Raw genomic sequence first — 19,293 nt, forward strand, 5'->3', positions numbered from 1 at the left:
AAGTGCAGAACTCATTCAACATAATCTGGCTCATCAAGTATTTGTTTTTCACAAACTGAAATAAGTTTTCTGATGTTCCTGCAATAAATCAGATACAAACCAATGTGTGCCAATTATTCAGATTCTCCAGTCTGTGCATTGAAAAACTCGCTCACCCCTAAAGCCCAGTAAAAGACTTTTAAAGGAGTTTATTGGTTGTTCAGTGGAGGCTAAAGGACTTCTGTTCCTTTCCAGCCATAAATTTCAAACTGGCATAGAAGCTTTGGGATCCTGAAATAATCCTCAGAGCTGTGTTCTGATTTCTGGTTATGAAGCTGACAAATTTATAAAATATTAGAAAGCTGGTTTCATGTAATACCTTAAAGCAGAACTTGCAATGCAATGTACAATGTTTGGGGTCATTTGTCTACTTCTGTAACAGTGAGTTTCAAGAGAGTTAAGATTTAAGAACAGTTTGAGATTAACCAAATTTGAGAGATGTTTGAAACTTTTTCTTCTCGTGGTAAATTTGCTTTGATATTATTGATGCAAACGGACACATATTGCAGAAAATCATTTAGTGATTCAGACTGAAACAAACCTTCGAGCATGGCCTAATGTAACTAATCGGAATGTCAGATTGGAAGAACAATGTATTTGGTGCGATTGGCCCAGAGCTGTGACGTCTGTGATTGGGCGGATGTGGCTAAATGTCCGATTGGATTGGTTAGTTTTGGCCACACCCGTGTTTTCGATTGGCTGGAATAGACAAAGTCTGTGATTGGCTAAGGTGGGCGCGGGCCGCGACATTGTAAATGAAAGAACAGAGGTGTTCTCGATAGAAGTGAGATTCAGCAAAAGTACGAAACAAGTAAGTAATCATTCGGGAATTCGCTTCAGTCAGCATTGGAACCAAGGTAGAGAGACTGAGAAATCTCTGACTGGTTGTATCTAGAGCGCTGATTGACTTATTTCAGTTTTTAGCAGTCCATGAGTTCATGGTTATTGAAAATTCCTGTGCTCAACTCTTGTCAATTTATCGTGGCTGGGGCCTTTCAAGATGTGTTTGGTGGCTCAGTGGGGAGCAGACCGTCGTCGTGTCAGTGGGTAATGGGTACAATTCCTCTCTGTTGAGGGACGAAGGTATGACTTCCTGAAATGCTATCCCTTGATCATTCTTGATTCATCAACGTATCGCGAAAACAGGCTATAATCATAGTGGTGTTTTTCGGATGTTGCTCCTTAAAGATTCGTTGCCATATTCTCCATGCTGCAGCAAAGACTGCTCGGTATTTTAAGAATTTTCGGTTTTTATTTCAGATTTTCTGCCTCTGCAGTTTTTTTTGTGCGTGCCTTGGCTTCTCTTTTGCCATCCTCACTCTGTTCAAACTTCTGATTTTAAAAAGGGCAGTCAATGTAGGACTGAGGGTGTTGTACTGAAAGGCATGCAGTATTCAAACTGGGATAAATGAACTTGTATAGGTTGAAATTGGCAGGTACGATGTTGTGGGCATCACAGAGACATGGCTGCAACAGGATCAGAGTTGGGAACAAAATACCAAAGATACAGATCCTATTTAAAGGACAGGCAGGTGAGCAAATGGGAAAGGATTGCCTTGTTACTAATAAATGAAATTAAATCGATAGCGAGAAGGGGTGTCGATTTGGAAGGCATAGAATCTGTGTAGATTGAGTTGAGAAACTGCAAAGGAAAAAAAAACCCGTGTTGGGAGTTGTGTACAGGCCTGTGTAGCAGTAATCAGGAAGTGGAGGAAAAAAGAATCAGGAGATAGAAAAGCACTATGACAATAATCACGGGAAAAGTTCAATATGTGGTTGGAGTGGGCAAATCAGGTTGGTAAGGTTCTCAAGAAAAGGAATTCTTGAAACGTATGCAGGTAGTTTTGGTATGACTTGTTGTGTTCCCGTGTAACTGAACTGTAGAAAATTGCGCTATAGATGATTGCCATACCTATACAGCAGAAAGCTCATGTTAGCCAAACAGGGTCCTCTAATTTGTCAGTTACATTATAGCCAATTTGCTTTGATGAAACACACAAAACTACCTGTATGAGATGGTTTTCTGGAGCTGCTTGTGATGGATCCCGCTAACATATAGGAAATCCTGGATTTGGTGATGTGAAATGATGCAGATTTAATTAGGAAGGTGAAGGAACCCTCTAGGGGGCACTGACCATAATATGATAAAATTTACCCTGCAGTTTGAGGGAGTAACTGGAATCCAAAATAATAATGTCCAGTTGAGTAGCTACAAATACATGAAGGAGGAGCTGACCAGTGTTAATTGGACGCGTAGCCTAGCTAGGAAGGCAGTGGAGCGGCAATGGCAGGAGTTTTCTGAGGGTAATTCTGGAGGCACAGTGGAAAATCATCCCAAGTAAGAAGATACACACTAAGGGAGGATGAAGCAACTGTGGCTAACAATGGTAGTCAGGCTAGCATAAAAGCAAATGATAAACATACAATTTGGTGATGATTAGTGGGAAGCCTTCAAAAAACCAAGATAAATAGAGAATATGAAATCATAGAATCCTTACAGTGTAGATGCAAGCCATTCGGCCCATCGAGTCAACACTGACCCTCCGCAGAGTATTCCACCCTGACCAACACTCCTACCCTGTTTCTGTAACCCTGCAATTCCAGTGGCTAACCGACCTTATCTGCACTCAATGGGCAACTTAGATTGACCAAGCCACCTACCTGTGGGAGGAAACCCGTGCAGACATGGGAAGAGTGCATAAACTTCACACAGATGGTGACCTGAGGCCCTGGCACTGTGAGGCAGCAGTGCTAACCACTGAGCCACCATGCCACCTGATCTGAGAGTAAGCTAGCTAGTAATATAAAAGAAGATAGTAGGAGTTTTTTTTGAGATATCTAAAAAGTATCTTTTAGGCATATATGGACAATGGACCACTAGAAAATGAGGCTGGAAAGTAATAATTGGAAATAAAGAAATGACAGAGGAACTGAATAGATATTTTGCATTAGTTTTGACAGTAAAGGACACCAGCAACATACCAGAACTTCGAGAGTCACACGGCTGAGGTGAGTGTAGTGGCCGTCACTAAGGATAAGGTGCTGGTAGAGCTGAAAGGTCTGAAGGTAATCAAATCACCTGGACTGATTAGGCAACGCCAAAGCGTTCTGAAGGAAAAAGGTTGAGGAGACTATAGAGGCAGTGGTGGTGATCTTCCAGGAATCTCTGGAGCCTGGAAGGGCCCGAGAAGACTGAAAAATGGCTAATGTAACACCCTGTTTAAGAAGGGATGGAGGTGGAAGCAGGAAACTATAGACTGGTCTGTCTGCCCTCATATATTGGTAAGATTTTAGTGTCCATTATCAAAGATAGGATTGAGGAGTACTTGGAAGTGCATCTCAAAATAGGACTGAGTCAGCATGACTTTGTCAAGTGCAAGTCATGCCCAACAAGTCTGTTAGAATTCTTTTAGGAGTTAATGAGCAAATTTGACAAAGGAGAGCCAGTGGACTGGATCTATTTGGACTTCAGAAGGCCTTTGACAAGGTGCAGCACAGTTGGCTGCTAAATAAGATAAGAACTCATGGTATTAAGGGCAAGGTACTGGCATGATTAGAGGATTGGCCGACTGGCAGAAGGCAGGGAATAGGGATAATGAGTCTTTTTCAGGACGGCAATAGGTGACTTTTTGCAGGGGTCAGTGTTGGAACCACAACTATTCATTTTATATATTAATGATCTGAAGAAAATAACTGTCGTTATTTAGTATTGTTACTAAAAGATTACACAAAGATCGATGGAGAGACCGTGCTGAAGAAGCAGGGAGGCTGAAGAAGGACTTGGACAGATGAGGAGAGAGAGCAAAGATGTGACATGTTGAATATGAAGTGGGGAATGTGTGAGGTGATGCACTTTGGTTGGATGATCTGAGTGCAGACTGTTTTATAAATGGGAAAGGCTTCAGAAGTCTGAAGTGCAAAGAGACTTGGGAGTCCTGGTTCAGGATTCTCTTAAGTTTGAGATACAGCTTCAGTTGGCAGTTAGGAAGGCATTTGCACTGTTAGCATTCATTTTGAGAGGGCTAGAGTACAGGAATAGATGTGTACTGCTGAGGCTGTGTAAGGCTTTGGTTAGAATGCATTTAGAATATTATGAGCAATTTTGAACCTTGCATCTCGGAAGGAGTCCAATGTATGTTCTCAAGAATGCCACTGGAGATGTAAGGCTTATCATTTAAAGGGTGGTTGAGGACTCTGAGCCTTTACTTGATGGTGTTCAGAAGGATGCAGATCTCATTGAAACTTGCAGAATGCTGAGAGGCCTGGATAGAATTAACATGGATAGGATGTTTCTGCTTGTAAGAGAGACTAGGACCTGAGAGCACAGCCTCAGTCACAGAGTCATAGAGATGTACAGCTCAGAGAGTGATAGACATCTGGAACTCACTGCTTCAAAGGATGGAAGAGATTGGAATCCTCATGACATTTTGGAGGACTATTTAGATATGCAGTTGAAGCACCATAACATTTTAAGACCAAGTGCTGGAGAATGGATTTAAACAGATGGATGTTTAATGACCAGCACAGTAATGTTGAATTGAAGTGCCTTTTTCCATGCTGTAAAACGTGTCTCTGACTCTCTATAACCATTTGTGACTCCTCAGACACTGAAGCAGTAAGTATACAAATGCAGCAAGACAATATCCAAGTTTGGTCTGTTAAGTGATAAATGATACTTGTGCCACACAAATGCGAGGCTAGGATTCCCCAGTAAGACAGAATATAGTTATCACTACCTGGATGTTCATTGACATTACCGTCGCTGAACTTGGCATTATCAACATCCTGAAGGCTGCCATTGACCAGAAACTGAATTGGAAAAGCCTGGATAATAAAATGTGAGGCTGGATGAGCACAGCAGGCCAAGCAGCATCTCAGGAGCACAAAAGCTGATGTTTCGGGCCTAGACCCTTCATCAGAGAGGGGGATGGGGAGTGGGATCTGGAATAAATAGGGAGAGAGGGGGAGGCGGACCGAAGATGGTGAGGAAAGAAGATAGGTGGAGAGAGTATAGGTGGGGAAGTAGGGAGGGGATAGGTCAGTCCAGGGAAGACGGACAGGTCAAGGAGGTGGGATGAGGTTAGTAGGTAGCTGGGGGTGCGGCTTGGGGTGGGAGGAAGGGATGGGTGAGAGGAAGAACCGGTTAGGGAGGCAGAGACAGGTTGGACTGGTTTTGTGATGCAGTGGGTGGGGGGGAAGAGCTGGGCTGGTTGTGTGGTGCAGTGGGGGGAGGGGACGAACTGGGCTGGTTTAGGGATGCAGTAGGGGAAGGGGAGATTTTGAAGCTGGTGAAGTCCACATTGATACCATTAGGCTGCAGGGTTCCCAGGCGGAATATGAGTTGCTGTTCCTGCAACCTTCGGGTGGCATCATGGTGGCAGTGCAGGAGGCCCATGATGGACATGTCATCTAAAGAATGGGAGGGGGAGTGGAAATGGTTTGCGACTGGGAGGTGCAGTTGTTTGTTGCGAACTGAGCGGAGGTGTTCTGCAAAGCGGTCTCCAGCCTCCGCTTGGTTTCCCCAACGTAGAGGAAGCCGCACCGGGTACAATGGATGCAGTATACCACATTGGCAGATGTGCAGGTGAACCTCTGCTTAATGTGGAATGTCATCTTGGGGCCTGGGATAGGGGTGAGGGAGGAGGTGTGGGGGCAAGTGTAGCATTTCCTGCGGTTGCAGGGGAAGGTGCCGGGTGTGGTGGGGTTTGAGGGCAGTGTGGAGAGAGTTTTTCCGCCGTCTTCGCCTCCATGCCTACTTCTTCAACCGGGAACCTAACCCTCCTTCCACTGACTCCTTCACCCGCTTCCAACACAAGTCCTCCTCCTGGACACCACCCCCAGGCCTCCTACCCTCCCTCGACCTCTTCATCTCCAACTGCCGTCGAGACATTAACCGCCTCAACCTCTCCACCCCTCTCACCCACTCCAACCTCTCCCCCGCAGAACGGGCAGCCCTCCACTCCCTCCGCTCCAACCCCAACCTCACGATCAAACCCGCAGACAAGGGTGGCGCAGTGGTAGTATGGCGCACTGACCTCTACATCGCCGAGGCCAGAGGCCAGACGCCAACTCTCCGACACCACCTCCTACCGCCCCCTCGATCATGACCCCACACCCGAGCACCAAACCATCATCTCCAACACCATTTACGACCTCATCACCTCAGCGGACCTCCCACCCACAGCCTCCAACCTCATTGTTCCCCAACCCCGCACGGCCCGTTTCTATCTCCTTCCCAAAATCCACAAACCTGCCTGCCCTGGTCGACCCATCGTCTCAGCCTGCTCTTGCCCCACTGAACTCATCTCCACCTATCTGGACTCCATTTTCTCCCCTTTGGTCCAGGAACTCCCCACCTACGTCCGTGACACCACCCACGCCCTCCACCTCCTCCAGGACTTCCAATTCCCTGGCCCCCAACACCTCATATTCACCATGGACGTCCAGTCCCTATACACCTGCATTCCGCATGCAGATGGCCTCAAGGCCCTCCGCTTCTTCCTGTCCCGCAGGCCCGACCAGTCCCCCTCCACCGACACTCTCGTCCGCCTAGCTGAACTCATCCTCCCCCTCAACAACTTCTCTTTTGACTCCTCCCACTTCCTACAGACTAAGGGGGTGGCCATGGGCCCCAGCTATGCCTGCCTCTTTGTAGGTTACGTGGAACAGTCCCTCTTCCGCACCTACACAGGCCCCAAACCCCACCTCTTCCTCCGTTACCTTGATGACTGTATCGGCGCCGCCTCTTGCTCCCCAGAGGAGCTCGAACAGTTCATCCACTTCACCAACACCTTCCACCCCAACCTTCAGTTCACCTGGGCCATCTCCAGCACATCCCTCACCTTCCTGGACATCTCAGTCTCCATCTCAGGCAACCAGCTTGTCACTGATGTCCATTTCAAGCCCACCGACTCCCACAGCTACCTAGAATACACCTCCTCCCACCCACCCTCCTGCAAAAATTCCATCCCCTATTCCCAATTCCTCCGCCTCTGCCGCATCTGCTCCCATGATAAGACATTCCACTCACGCACTTCCCAGATGTCCAAGTTCCTTAAGGACCGCAACTTTCCCCCCACAGTGATCGAGAACACCCTTGACCGCGTCTCCCGTGTTTCCCGCAACACATCCCTCTCACCCCGCCCCCGCCACAACCGCCCTAAGAGGATCCCCCTCGTTCTCACACACCATCCTACCAATCTCCGGATACACGCATCATCCTCCGACACTTTTGCCATTTACAATCCGACCCCACCACCCAAGATATTTTTCCATCCCCACCCCTGTCTGCTTTCCGGAGAGACCACTCTCTCCGTGACTCCCTTGTTTGCTCCACACTGCCCTCCAACCCCACCACACCCGGCACCTTCCCCTGCAACCGCAGGAAATGCTACACTTACCCCCACACCTCCTCCCTCACCCCTGTCCCAGGCCCCAAGATGACATTCCACATTAAGCAGAGGTTCACCTGCACATCTGCCAATGTGGTATACTGCATCCATTGTACCCGGTGCGGCTTCCTCTACATTGGGGAAACCAAGCGGAGGCTTGGAGACCGCTTTGCAGAACACCTCCGCTCAGTTCGCAACAAACAACTGCACCTCCCAATCGCAAACCATTTCCACTCCCCCTCCCATTCTCTAGATGACATGTCCATCATGGGCCTCCTGCAGTGCCACAATGATGCCACCCGAAGGTTGCAGGAACAGCAACTCATATTCCGCCTGGGAACCCTGCAGCCATATGGTATCAATGTGGACTTCACCAGTTTCAAAATCTCCCCTTCCCCTATTGCATCCCTAAACCAGCCCAGTTCGTCCCCTCCCCACACTGCACCACACAACCAGCCCAGCTCTCTCCCCGCGCCCCCCCCCCCCCCCACCCACTGCATCCCAAAACCAGTCCAACCTGTCTCTGCCTCCCTAACCGGTTCTTCCTCTCACCCATCCCTTCCTCCCACCCCAAGCCGCACCCCCATCTACCTACTAACCTCATCTCACCTCCTTGACCTGTTCGTCTTCCCTGGACTGACCTATCCCTCCCTACCTCCCCACCTACACTCTCTCCACCTATCTTCTTTACTCTCCATCTTCGGTCCGCCTCCCCCTCTCTCCCTATTTATTCCAGTTCCCTCTCCCCATCCCCCTCTCTGATGAAGGGTCTAGGCCCGAAACGTCAGCTTTTGTGCTCCTGAGATGCTGCTTGGCCTGCTGTGCTCATCCAGCCTCACATTTTATTATCTTGGAATTCTCCAGCATCTGCTGTTCCCATTATCTCTTGGAAAAGCCTGTCCATGATTTTTGGCAGTATTAGGCAAGAACTTTCAAAGGTTGATTGGGGAGGGTGGATGTTCGGCCGGAAATTGGGAAGCATTCACACGTGACATAATGAGAGTCCAGAGACAGTATGTTCCTGTTAGGCTGAAGGGAAAGGCTGATTGTGTAGGAGTGCTGGTTGACTAGACAAATTTGAGGTTTTGGTCAAGAAAAAGAAGGAAGAACATGTCAGATATAGACTACAGGGATCGAGTGAATCCCTAGAAGAATATTAAGGCAGTAGGAGTGCACTTAAGAGGGAAATCAGGAGGGCAAAAATGGGACATGGAATAGCTTTGACAAGTAGGGTTAAGGAGAATCCAAAGAGAATCTACAAATACATTAAGGACAATGGGGTAACTAGGTAGAGAATAGGGCCCCTTGAAGATCACCAAGGCCATCTATATGAGGAACCACAGGAAGTGGGGCAAATACTAAAAATGGGTATTTTGCATCAGTGTTTACAATGGAGAAGGATGTGGAAGATAGAGAACGTGGGGAAATAAATAACAAAAAACGTCGATACTACAGAGGTGGAGGTGCTGAACGTCTTAAACCGCGTAAAGGTGGATAAATCCTTGGGACGTGATCAGGTGTACCCTGGGAAGTGAGGGAAGAGATTGCTTTGCCCCTTGCTGATATTATTTGAATCATCGATAGATGTACATGGGATGCTAGAGACTGGAGGTTGGCTAATGTTGTGCCACTATTTAAGGAAAAGACAGGAAACTGTAGACTGGTCTGCCTGACATCGGTGGTGGGCGAGTTGTCGGAGGGAATCCTAAGAAACAGGATTAGCATGTATTTGGAAAAGCAAGGATGGATTAGGGATAGCCAACATGGCTCTGTGTATGGAAAATTGTGTCTCACTATCTTGATTGAGTTTTTTTTTGAAGAAGTGACAAAGAGGATTGATGAGGGCAGAGCAGTGGATTTGATCTACATGGACTTCATCAAGGTGTTTGACAAGGTGCCTCATGGGAGACTAGTTAGCAAGGTTAGATCACAGGATACGGGGAGAACTAGCCATTTGGATACAGAACTGGCTCAAAGGTAGAAAACAGAGTGGTGGTGGAGGGATGCTTTTCAGACTGGATGCTATGATCAGTGGTGTGCCAAAGGATCAAGCTTGGTCCACTGCTTTTTTTGTCATCTGTACAAATATGATCATAGGAGATATGATTAGTGAGTTTACAAATTATACTAAAATTGGCAGTGTAATGGTCAGTGAAGGAGGTTACCTCTGAGTATAATATGGTCTTGATCAGATGGGCCAATAGACTGAGGAGTTGCAGACAGAGTTTAATTTAGATAAGTGTGAGGTGATGCATTTTGGAAAGGCAGATCATGGCAGGACTTAATGGTAAGATCCTGGGGAGTGTTGCTGAATGAAGAGATCTTGGAGTGCATGTTCAAAATTCATTGAAAGTAGAGTCACAGGTAGATAGGATAGTGAAGAAGGCATTTGAGGGACTTGGATATCATGAACAGGCAAGGTCTTTTCCCCAGGGTGAGGGAGTCCAAAACTAAAGGTCATAGATTTAAGGTGAGGGGGAAAGATATAAAGAGGACCTAAGGGGCAACTTTGTCATGTAGAAGGTGGTGCGTGTATGGCATGAGCTTCCAGATGAAGTGGTGTTGGCTGGTATGATTTCAACATTTAAAAGGCATCTGGATGGGTATATGAATAGGAAGGGTTTAGAAATATGGGCCAAATGCTGACAAATAGGACTAGATTTATAAAGGATATCTGGTCGGCATGGATGAGTTGAACTGAAGGATATGTTTCCGTGCTGTATATCTCTGTGGCTGTATAATGCTATAAATATTCACTTGCTCCACTGTTAATGCTGCTGCTGAGCAATGTGTTTCAAGATGCGCTTTTGCAGTTCAACAGGGTTTCTCAGATAGCTTCTTCCAAACCCACAGCTACTCCCATCTAAAACGATGAGGACAGCAGATTCATGGGAACACCACCAGCTGCAAGTTTTCTTCCAAACCACTTGCAATTCTGACTTGGAAATATATCGCCATTCTTTCAGTGTCACTGGGTAAAAATTCTCAAACTGTCTTCCTCATGACATTATGGATCTACCAACAAAAAATTGACTGATGCAGTTAAAGAAAGCAACTCATTGCCACCTTCTTGACAATGACGAAGGATGGGAGTAAATGCTAGACTAGCCAGTTATGCGCACTTTGTGTGAATGAATAAATAAAATACAAGAAGTCTGTAAATTCTGGACCTTATGGAACAATCTTCCTTGATCTAAATTCTTCAAACTAACAAAAATGTTTAACACCTGTTGGATCACCCTTAGTAATTTGGCCTCCCACGTTTAATCTTCTGAGTCATACCTGTTACATTCCTGTAACAGAGAGCAAGTACTAAAACTAGTCTTTCTAAAGCTAGCTTAAATCAATCTTCGAGCTTTACGTTGCACTATTTGATTTACATTCTTCACTGGCTGTGAAAATGAGATGAATTTTAAATGATCCATTTACCTAAACACTCAGCAGATCTGGCACCATTGAAAATGAACTGTTTCTTTCTCCAGATTGTGATCTTTTCACAAGAAGTGTAAGACATAAAGGTAGTAGCGTTTTATTCAAGAAGTGAAAGAGACAGGCTGGGAAATAAAAAAAACAAAATGGAAAATCTGTGGCGAAGCAGAATACAAAGTGACAATGCTTTTGTGAGACAGACCAAAGCAAGTTGCGATGGGGCAAGTAAGTAAACAAAAGATAAGCCCAGAGGACATGTAAATAGCGGAATAATGAACAGCTCCCATTCAAAAGCAAAAAAGATACAAACAAGATTAAGATTGACACATGCAAAGGAAAGGGAGCAAAATAGTTGTGATCTGAAATTGTTAACTTTGCTAAATCCAAACTGATTGTCAGTATAATTTTTCTATACCCAGGATTATCTGTGACAGTGCTACTGGGTCCATGTTCTTGACAGACGCTGAACTCCAACCACAATATGTTCTGATCCCTTGCTATTTTTGGCTTTATTCCAAATAATGTTCAATTTAGGGCAGTTCAAATTCATCAACTGAAGAGAAGGGACAGGGGATGGGGAAATGTTGGGTTTACAACAAAAGGTTCTTTGCCAATGTTGACCTACTCCCCTGAGATTTGCAGTCAGTTTTCAAAGCTACACAAAAGCTGAAGTACTGCAGATTTTGGATATTTTTAAAACAAAACAAAAAATGCTGGCAATACTCAGCAGGTCAGGTTGCGATAGTGGAGCAAACAATTAAAATTTGTCTTTTAGAGTGCCACGTAAGTAGTGTGCCAGTTATCAAGGAGGCGAAAGAGCCTGATAAGTGACAGTGTTTCGGGAAGGTTGAGTTGGCCGGAGATATTGGGGACTGGGAGGTAGGGTTGTCAAGTTTGGCAGCAGTGAGGGGCTAAATGTCAGGGCCTAGGGGATGTTGAGTTGTCGAAGGGTGCTGGTTGGGGAGAGAATTTGGTATCAAGGTTGTTTAAAAAATCGAGTCATGGAAACAGGTCCTTCACTCCAACTTGTCCATTCTGATGAAGTTTCTCAAACTGAACTAGCCTGGTTTGTCTACTTTTGGCCCATAACCCCTTAAACCTTCCCCATGCACTTGATATGACTATCCAGCCATTGGAAAATCTGGACCCAGAATTGAAAGCGCCTTAAAGAAATTAGGTAATTTGTTCAGATATAAGCTGCACCTTGTGCCCAGAGCTGGTTTTGATGAATGTGACTTTGTCCTTCCCAATTTCTTATGCCTTCCATCAACCATGTCTCCAGCTCACACACAACTCCCCGTCCTCGCCCCCAACACTTCACGCTGAGGTTAGTTTCACAAGTAATTTGAGGTTGCATTCTTTTCAGAATGGTTTAACTGGAATGGATTCACAATATGAGATAACAAGGTGTGTAAATTGGATGAACATTGCAGGTCAAGCAGCATCAGAGGAGCTGAAAAGCTGACGTTTTGGATCTGGACCCTTCTCCAGTCTTTTTTCTTTTCTGAAGAAGCGTCCAGACCCGAAATGACAGCTTTCCTGCTCCTCTGATGCTGCTTGACCTGCTGTGTTCGTCCAGCTCTACACCTTGTTATTACAGATTCGTCAGCATTGGCAGTCCCTACTATCTCTGCATTCGCAATATGTTCTATTTCACTAGTATGTTGCCTGATTGCAATGAATTTTAAAAATACATTTGAGTGACTTTGTGATCTGAAGTAATTCCACTAGCAACCTTTGGATGTTCTGAGTGTAGGTTAACAGAATCTTTCACAAACATAAGCAGCATTCCAAGTAGGTTGTCGCTGCCTTTTTATCAGGGTTCAAGCTTGACTGGATGAAATTGTGCTATTGGAAAATAAGAAACTAGAGATTATCGGGACAAACACCATGGAAGCGGCTTGCAACACGATTAGTTGTTCCCTGTTCCCCTTGAGCAACCATGTACTTGCCTGCTTCTTCAACCTGCTCATGTATTTCATCCCTTACTGTTGAATTTTGCCTATCTCCAGTACAGAAAATCTGTTGGATATCTCAGGCTCTGATTTCTGTTTCTTTCTGCTCTGTTTGCCTGCTTCATTGACTACGGCCAACTTATTATTGTTTGCTGTCTCTCTCTCATATAGGTGAAGACAGTCTTTGTAGAACATCCCTTCCAGACACTTTTTCTGCTTGTGTGCGGTAGTCAGCGTAGCTAGTTGCTTATTCAGTCCAGAAATTTATTTCTTGAGGGAATCAATTACGTGGAACTTATGAAAGTGTATCCCCCTTGGATTCTTTGCAGATCCAAGATGACCCACATCCTGTATGTCACACATTCAGTAAGTTTAACATCCACATTGACATCTTAATTCCAATCTGTTTTAAAAAAAGTCTCCTTTTTTCCTCCGGACATACCTTGATGTAAACTAATTACTTCCTAATGTCAAAGGCTCACTGTAAGTCTCTAAATATAATAAATTTTAACTTGTTTTAAAGTTAATTATGTACAGTATAACCTTCAAGATTTTTTCTGAAGGGAGAAAGCTGAACTTTACACAAAAGGCAAATCCAGTTTCCACTTCAACCATATACAGTGATTCTGAAGCTCATCTCATTTGCAGTGGAAATGAAAACCTCAGCAATTAAGGTTTGTTGTGAGGGCAGGGTTCTCGTCAATGAAGTTAAGTTGGTTCTTCCTCAATCATCACATGGGTTTAATCATGAAGAGGACATTTCACAGAAACAAGCACTTAAAGTGAGACTACAGAAACTGGTTGAACAAAACAGTAGTCAGGAATGGATTTGCAAAACTTCAGAACAGATAACCAGCTGAGTGAAAGCCTTTTCATATCTCATTCATCCGATACTTTTCTGAATTAGTAGCAGGTATGCTTCAGTGACCAAAACAGATCCAACCGCTTCAGGAAGTGGGTAGCACACACACTTCTGCTATCTGCCCCTGTGATGTTTTGTTTAGCCATACAATCTCATTTCTGCACAGGAGACCCTGGATTTTGGGGCTGAACATGGTGCTGTTGAGATTTCTTTTTCATTAGCCTTTTGAAATTATGTTGGGAACGGTTAAAGGGGGATTTTCCTTGCTGCCCACGTTAAAGGTTTTTCTAGAAATTATACCCATTTGGTACTTATTTCAGTGGTACATATTTGAATGAAAGACCCAAATGTTACCTGCATAAGGCAATCAGTCCTTGTGGCAGAACAACTACTGAGAAGCCAAAAACATAGGTTGGGAATTTCATCTTGTTTTTTTTGGCAACTGATGTGCCTCAGGACTTTAGGGGAGGTGGCTGTGGATCACTGATTCAGGCTGATGAGTTGGCTTGAGTATCATTGACTGTCCCCTGTAGATCCTGGTGTCTGTGTAAATAAATTGGGCCTTGGAATTTAGGACAGGAATTCAAGTCAGCTGTATTTTGAATGAAGCCCCCAAAACAGAGTTAGAGTTAAATTTTAACAGAACTTCAAAACAGGCATGGAGATTTATGAAAGGTTAAGATTGTGAACATTGTTTGGAATGCTACCTGCATGTGATCTCCATGACCTGTACTTATTTTAATAATCTTTTTGATTTATTATTGTCACATTGCATCCGTTTCCATTCTATGTGACTTTGCGGTCCAACTAGTCCATGGCGACCATGTTCCCAAACCAAACTCATTCCACTTGCCTGCATTTGACCCATATCGCTTCAAACCCTTCCTATTCAAGTACTTACCCAAACATATTCTGAATGTTGCAACTACCTGCATTGACCACAATGTCTAGCAGTTCATTCTACACATGAACCAGTCTTTGTGCAAAAAAAATTACCCCTCATGTCCTATTTAAATCTTTCTCCTCTTGCCTTAAAAATATGCCCCTAGTTTTGACCTACGGCACCTTTGTGAAAAGATCTTTGCTATTCACTTATCTATGCCCCTAATGATTTTATAAACCACTATAAAGTCACCTCTCAACTGCCTTTGCTCCAGTGAGAAGAGTCCCAAGCTATCTTTTTATAACCCAATCAGGAAGGCTGATGGATTGTTGGTTCTTATTTCAAGGGGTTTGGACATTAAGAGTGAGAAAGTCTTTACGTAACTATATAACGTGCTGGCAAGAGCACATCTGGAGTGTTTAAGGAAAGTTTGGCCCACTTCTTTAAGGAAAGATATTGTTTCATTGTAGGCAGTTCAGAGAATATTCACCTGAGACAATCCCTGGTATGCGGGGATTGTTTTATGAGCAAGAGTTAAACAAGTTAAAACTCTTCTCACTAGAATTTCGAAGAATAAGAGGTGATCTCAGTGAAGCATATAGGTTTCTTAAGGAGCTTGACAGGGTAAATGCTGAGAGGATATCTCTCCTCATGGGAGAGTCAGGACCAGAGGACGTTATCTCAGAACAAAGGGGCACCAATTAAAGACTGAAATGAGGGACAGTTTATTTTTTCTGAAAGTTGAGATTCTTTAGAACATAGATAATAAAGTGTGGAGCTGGATGAACACAGCAGGCAAAGCAGCATCTTAGGAGCACAAAAGCTGATGTTTCAGGCCTAGACCCTTCATCAGAAAAGGGGGATGGGGAGAGGATTCTGAAATAAATGGGGGGGGGGGAGGCGGATTGAAGATGTATAGAGGAGAAGACAGGTGGAGAGGAGAGTATGGGTTGGGAGGTAGGGAGGGGATAAGACAAACCAACCTGCCTAACCTGTTCTTCCTTAAGACCATAAGACATAGGAGTGGAAGTAAGGCCATTTGGCTCATCAAGTCCACTCTGCCATTTAAATCATGGCTGATGGGCATTTCAACACCACTTCCCTGCACTCTCCCTCTAGCCCTTGATTCCTTATGAGATCAAGAATTTGTTGATTTCTGCCTTGAAGGCATCTAACGTCCCGGCCTCCACTGCACTCCGTGGCAATGAATTCCACAAGCCCACCACTCTCTGGCTAAAGAAATGTCGTCTCATTTCCATTTTAAATTTATCCCCTCTAATTGTAAGGCTGTGCCCACGGGTCCTAGTCTCCCCGTCTAACGGAAACAACTTTCTAGCGTCCACCCCTTCTAAGCCATACATTATCCTCTATTAGATCTCCCCTCAACCTACTAAACTCTAATGAGTACAATCCCAGGATCCTTAGCCATTCATCATACGTTAAACCTATCATTCCAGGGATCATCCGTATGAATCTCCGCTGGACACGCTCCAGGGCTAGTATGCCCTTCCTGAGGTGTGGGCCCCAAAATTGGACACAGTATTCTAAATGGGGCCTAACTAGAGCTTTATAAAGTCTCAGAACCACATCACTGCTTTTATATTCCAACCCTCTTGAGATAAACAACAACATTACATTCGCTTTCTTAATCACAGACTCTACCTGCAAGTTAACCTTTAGAGAATCCTGGACCAACACTCCCAGATCCCTTTGCACTTCTGATTTGCGAATTTTCTCACCGTTTAGAAAATAGTCCATGCCTGTATTCTTTTTTCCAAAGTGCAAAACCCCACATTTATTCACATTGAATTTCATCAGCCATTTCCTGGACCACTCTCCTAAACTGCCTAAATCTTTGTGCAGCTTCCCCACCTCCTCAGTACTACCTGCCTGTCCGCCTATCTTCGTATCATCGGAAAACTTTGCCAGAACGCCCCTAGTCCCTTTATCCAGATCATTAATAAATAAGGTAAACTGCTGCAGCCCCAACACTGAACCCTGTGGGACACCGCTTGTCACCGGTTGCCATTCCGAAAAAGAGCCTTTTATCCCAACTCTCTGCCTTCTGTCAGACAGCCAATCCTCAATCCAAGCCAGTATCTTACCTCGAACACCATGGGCCCTCACCTTGCTCAACAGCCTCCCATGAGGCACCGTATCAAAGGCCTTTTGGAAGTCTAGATAGACCAGGGAAACCCAGTAGATGTTATCTAACATACTTGTTACCTCTTCAAAGAATTCTAACAGGTTTATCAGGCATGACCTCCCCTTACTAAATCCATGCTGACTTGTTCTAATCTGACCCTGCACTTTCAGGAATTTTCAAAGCTCATCCTTGACAATGGACTTTAGAATTTTACCAACTACCGAGGTTAGGCTAATCGGCCTATAATTTTCCATCTTTTGCCTTGACCCTTTCTTAAACAAGGGGGTTACAACAGTAATTTTCCAATCATCTGGGACTTTCCCTGTCCCCAGTGACTTTTGAAAGATCACAACCAAAGCCTCTGCTATTCCCTCAGCCACCTCCCTCAGAACTCTAGGATGTAGCCCATCGGGGCCAGGAGATTTATCAATTTATAGACCTGTTAGCTTTTTTAACACTTTTTCTTTTGTAATGCCTACCATACTCGACTCTGCCCGCGACTCTCCTTAATTGTTGGCATACTACTCAAGTCTTCCACTGTGAAGGCTGATGCAAAGTATTTATTAAGTTCTTCAGCTATTTCCTTACCTCCCATCACTAGCCTTCCAGCATCAATTTGGAGCAGCCCAATGTCTACCTTTGCCACTCGTTTGTTTCTTATGTATTGAAAGAAGCTTTTACTATCATGTCTAATATTACTAGCTAGCCTACCTTCATATTTGATCCTCTCCTTCCTTATTGCTGTCTTTGTTATCCTCTGTTTATTTCTGTAGCCTTCCCAATCCTCTGATTTCCCAGTGCTCTTGGCCACTTTATAGAACATTACAGCACAGTACAGGCTCTTCAGCCCTCGATGTTGTGCCGACCTGTCATACTGATCTCAAGCCCATCTAACCTACACTATTCCATGTACATCCATATGCTTGTCCAATGACGACTTAAATGTACCTAAAGTTGGCGAATCTACTACCGTTGCAGGCAAAGCGTTCCATTCCCTTACTACTCTGAGTAAAGAAACTACCTCTGACATCTGTCCTATATCTTTCACCCCTCAATTTAAATCTATGCCCCCTTGTGCTCGCCGTCACCATCCTAGCAAAAAGGCTCTCCCTATCCACCTTATCTAACCCTCTGATTATTTTATATGTTTCAATAAAGTCACCTCTCAACCTTCTTCTCACTCATGAAAACAGCCTCAAGTCCCTCAGCCTTTCCTCGTAAGACCTTCCCTCCATACCAGACAACATCCTAGTAAATCTGCTCTGCACCCTTTCCAAAGCTTCCACATCCTTCTTATAATGCAGTGACCAGAACTGTATGCAATACTCCAAGTGTGGTCGCACCAGAGTTTTGTACAGCTTCACCATAACCTCTTGGTTCCGGAACTCGATCCCTCTATTAATAAAAGCTAAAACACTGTATGCCTTCTTAACAGCCCTGTCAACCTGGGTGGCAACTTTCAAGGATCTGTGTACTTGGACACCGAGATCTTTCTGCTCGTCTACACTACCAAGAATCTTACCATTAGCCTTGTACTTTGCCTTCTGGTTACTCCTACCAAAGTGCATCACCTCACACTTATCTCTTTTTCTTTGATATATTTCCTGACTTTCTTTGTCAGCCATGGCTGTCTAATCCCACCCCGGATAAACGTCTTTGCTTTGGGATGAACCTCTGTACTGTGTCCTCAATTACACCCAGAAACTCCTGCCATTGCTCTACTGTCTTCCCCGCTAGGCTCTGCTTCCAGTCAATTTTCGTCAATTCCTCTCTCACCATTACATCCGATTTTTGTCTTCTCTCTTTCAAACTGCAGCCTGAAGTCCACCATGTTATGATCGTTGCCTCCTAAGTGCTCCCTTACTTTAAGGTCTTTCAGAAAGTCTGGCTCATTACATAGCACTAAGTCCAGAATAGCCTGCTCCCTTGTGGGCTCCATCACAAGCTGTTCCAAAAAGCCATCCTGCAAACATTCCATGAATTCCCTTTCTTTGGATCCACCTGCAACATTATTCACCCAGTCCACCTGCATATTGAAGTCCCCCATGATCACCGTGACCTTGCCTTTCTGACATGCCCTCTTTATTTCCCTGTGCATCTTGCACCCCTGGCCTTGATCACTGTTAGGAGGTCTGTACATAACTCCCATTATAGTTTTTTTGCCTTTGTGGTTCCTGAACTCCACCCACACAGACTGCACATCCTCTGACCCTATGTCATTCAGTGCCGTAGATTTAATTTCATTCTTAACTAACAAGGCAACCCCACCCCCTCTGCCCACCTCCTTGTCTTTTTGATATGTTGTGAATCCTTGGATGTTAACTGCCAGTCCTGAACTCCCTGCAACCATGCATCTCTGATGCTTACCACATCATAATCATTCAAGAGGATTTGTGCTGTTAATTCATCTACTTTGTTGTGAATACTACGAGCATTTAGATAAAGTGCCTTAATGCTGACTTTCTCTTATCATCATTAGAGAGATTGGAAACCCCAAGATGCCTTAAGCTATTCTTCCTTTTTGCTGTATTCCTAGTCTGCCTCGAGCTTAAATCCACCTCTGCACATGCTATCCTGTTGCTTATCTT

The 19,293-nt window shown here is 44.7% G+C and overlaps 1 protein-coding gene across 1 annotated transcript in view; it reads left to right on the forward strand.

The window, feature by feature from the left end:
* The first annotated feature begins 771 nt into the window (after nt 1–771).
* Nucleotides 772–19,293, forward strand: part of fancl (FA complementation group L) — a 120,869-nt gene continuing 102,347 nt past the window's right edge. The window contains exon 1 of the mRNA XM_059648510.1: nt 772–850. The gene's annotated coding sequence lies outside the window, so the exon portion shown is untranslated. The remainder of the gene's footprint in view (nt 851–19,293) is intronic.

The sequence above is a fragment of the Stegostoma tigrinum genome, chromosome 9, assembly GCF_030684315.1.
Source record: "Stegostoma tigrinum isolate sSteTig4 chromosome 9, sSteTig4.hap1, whole genome shotgun sequence".
In the NCBI taxonomy this organism is placed as follows: Eukaryota; Metazoa; Chordata; class Chondrichthyes; order Orectolobiformes; family Stegostomatidae; genus Stegostoma; species Stegostoma tigrinum.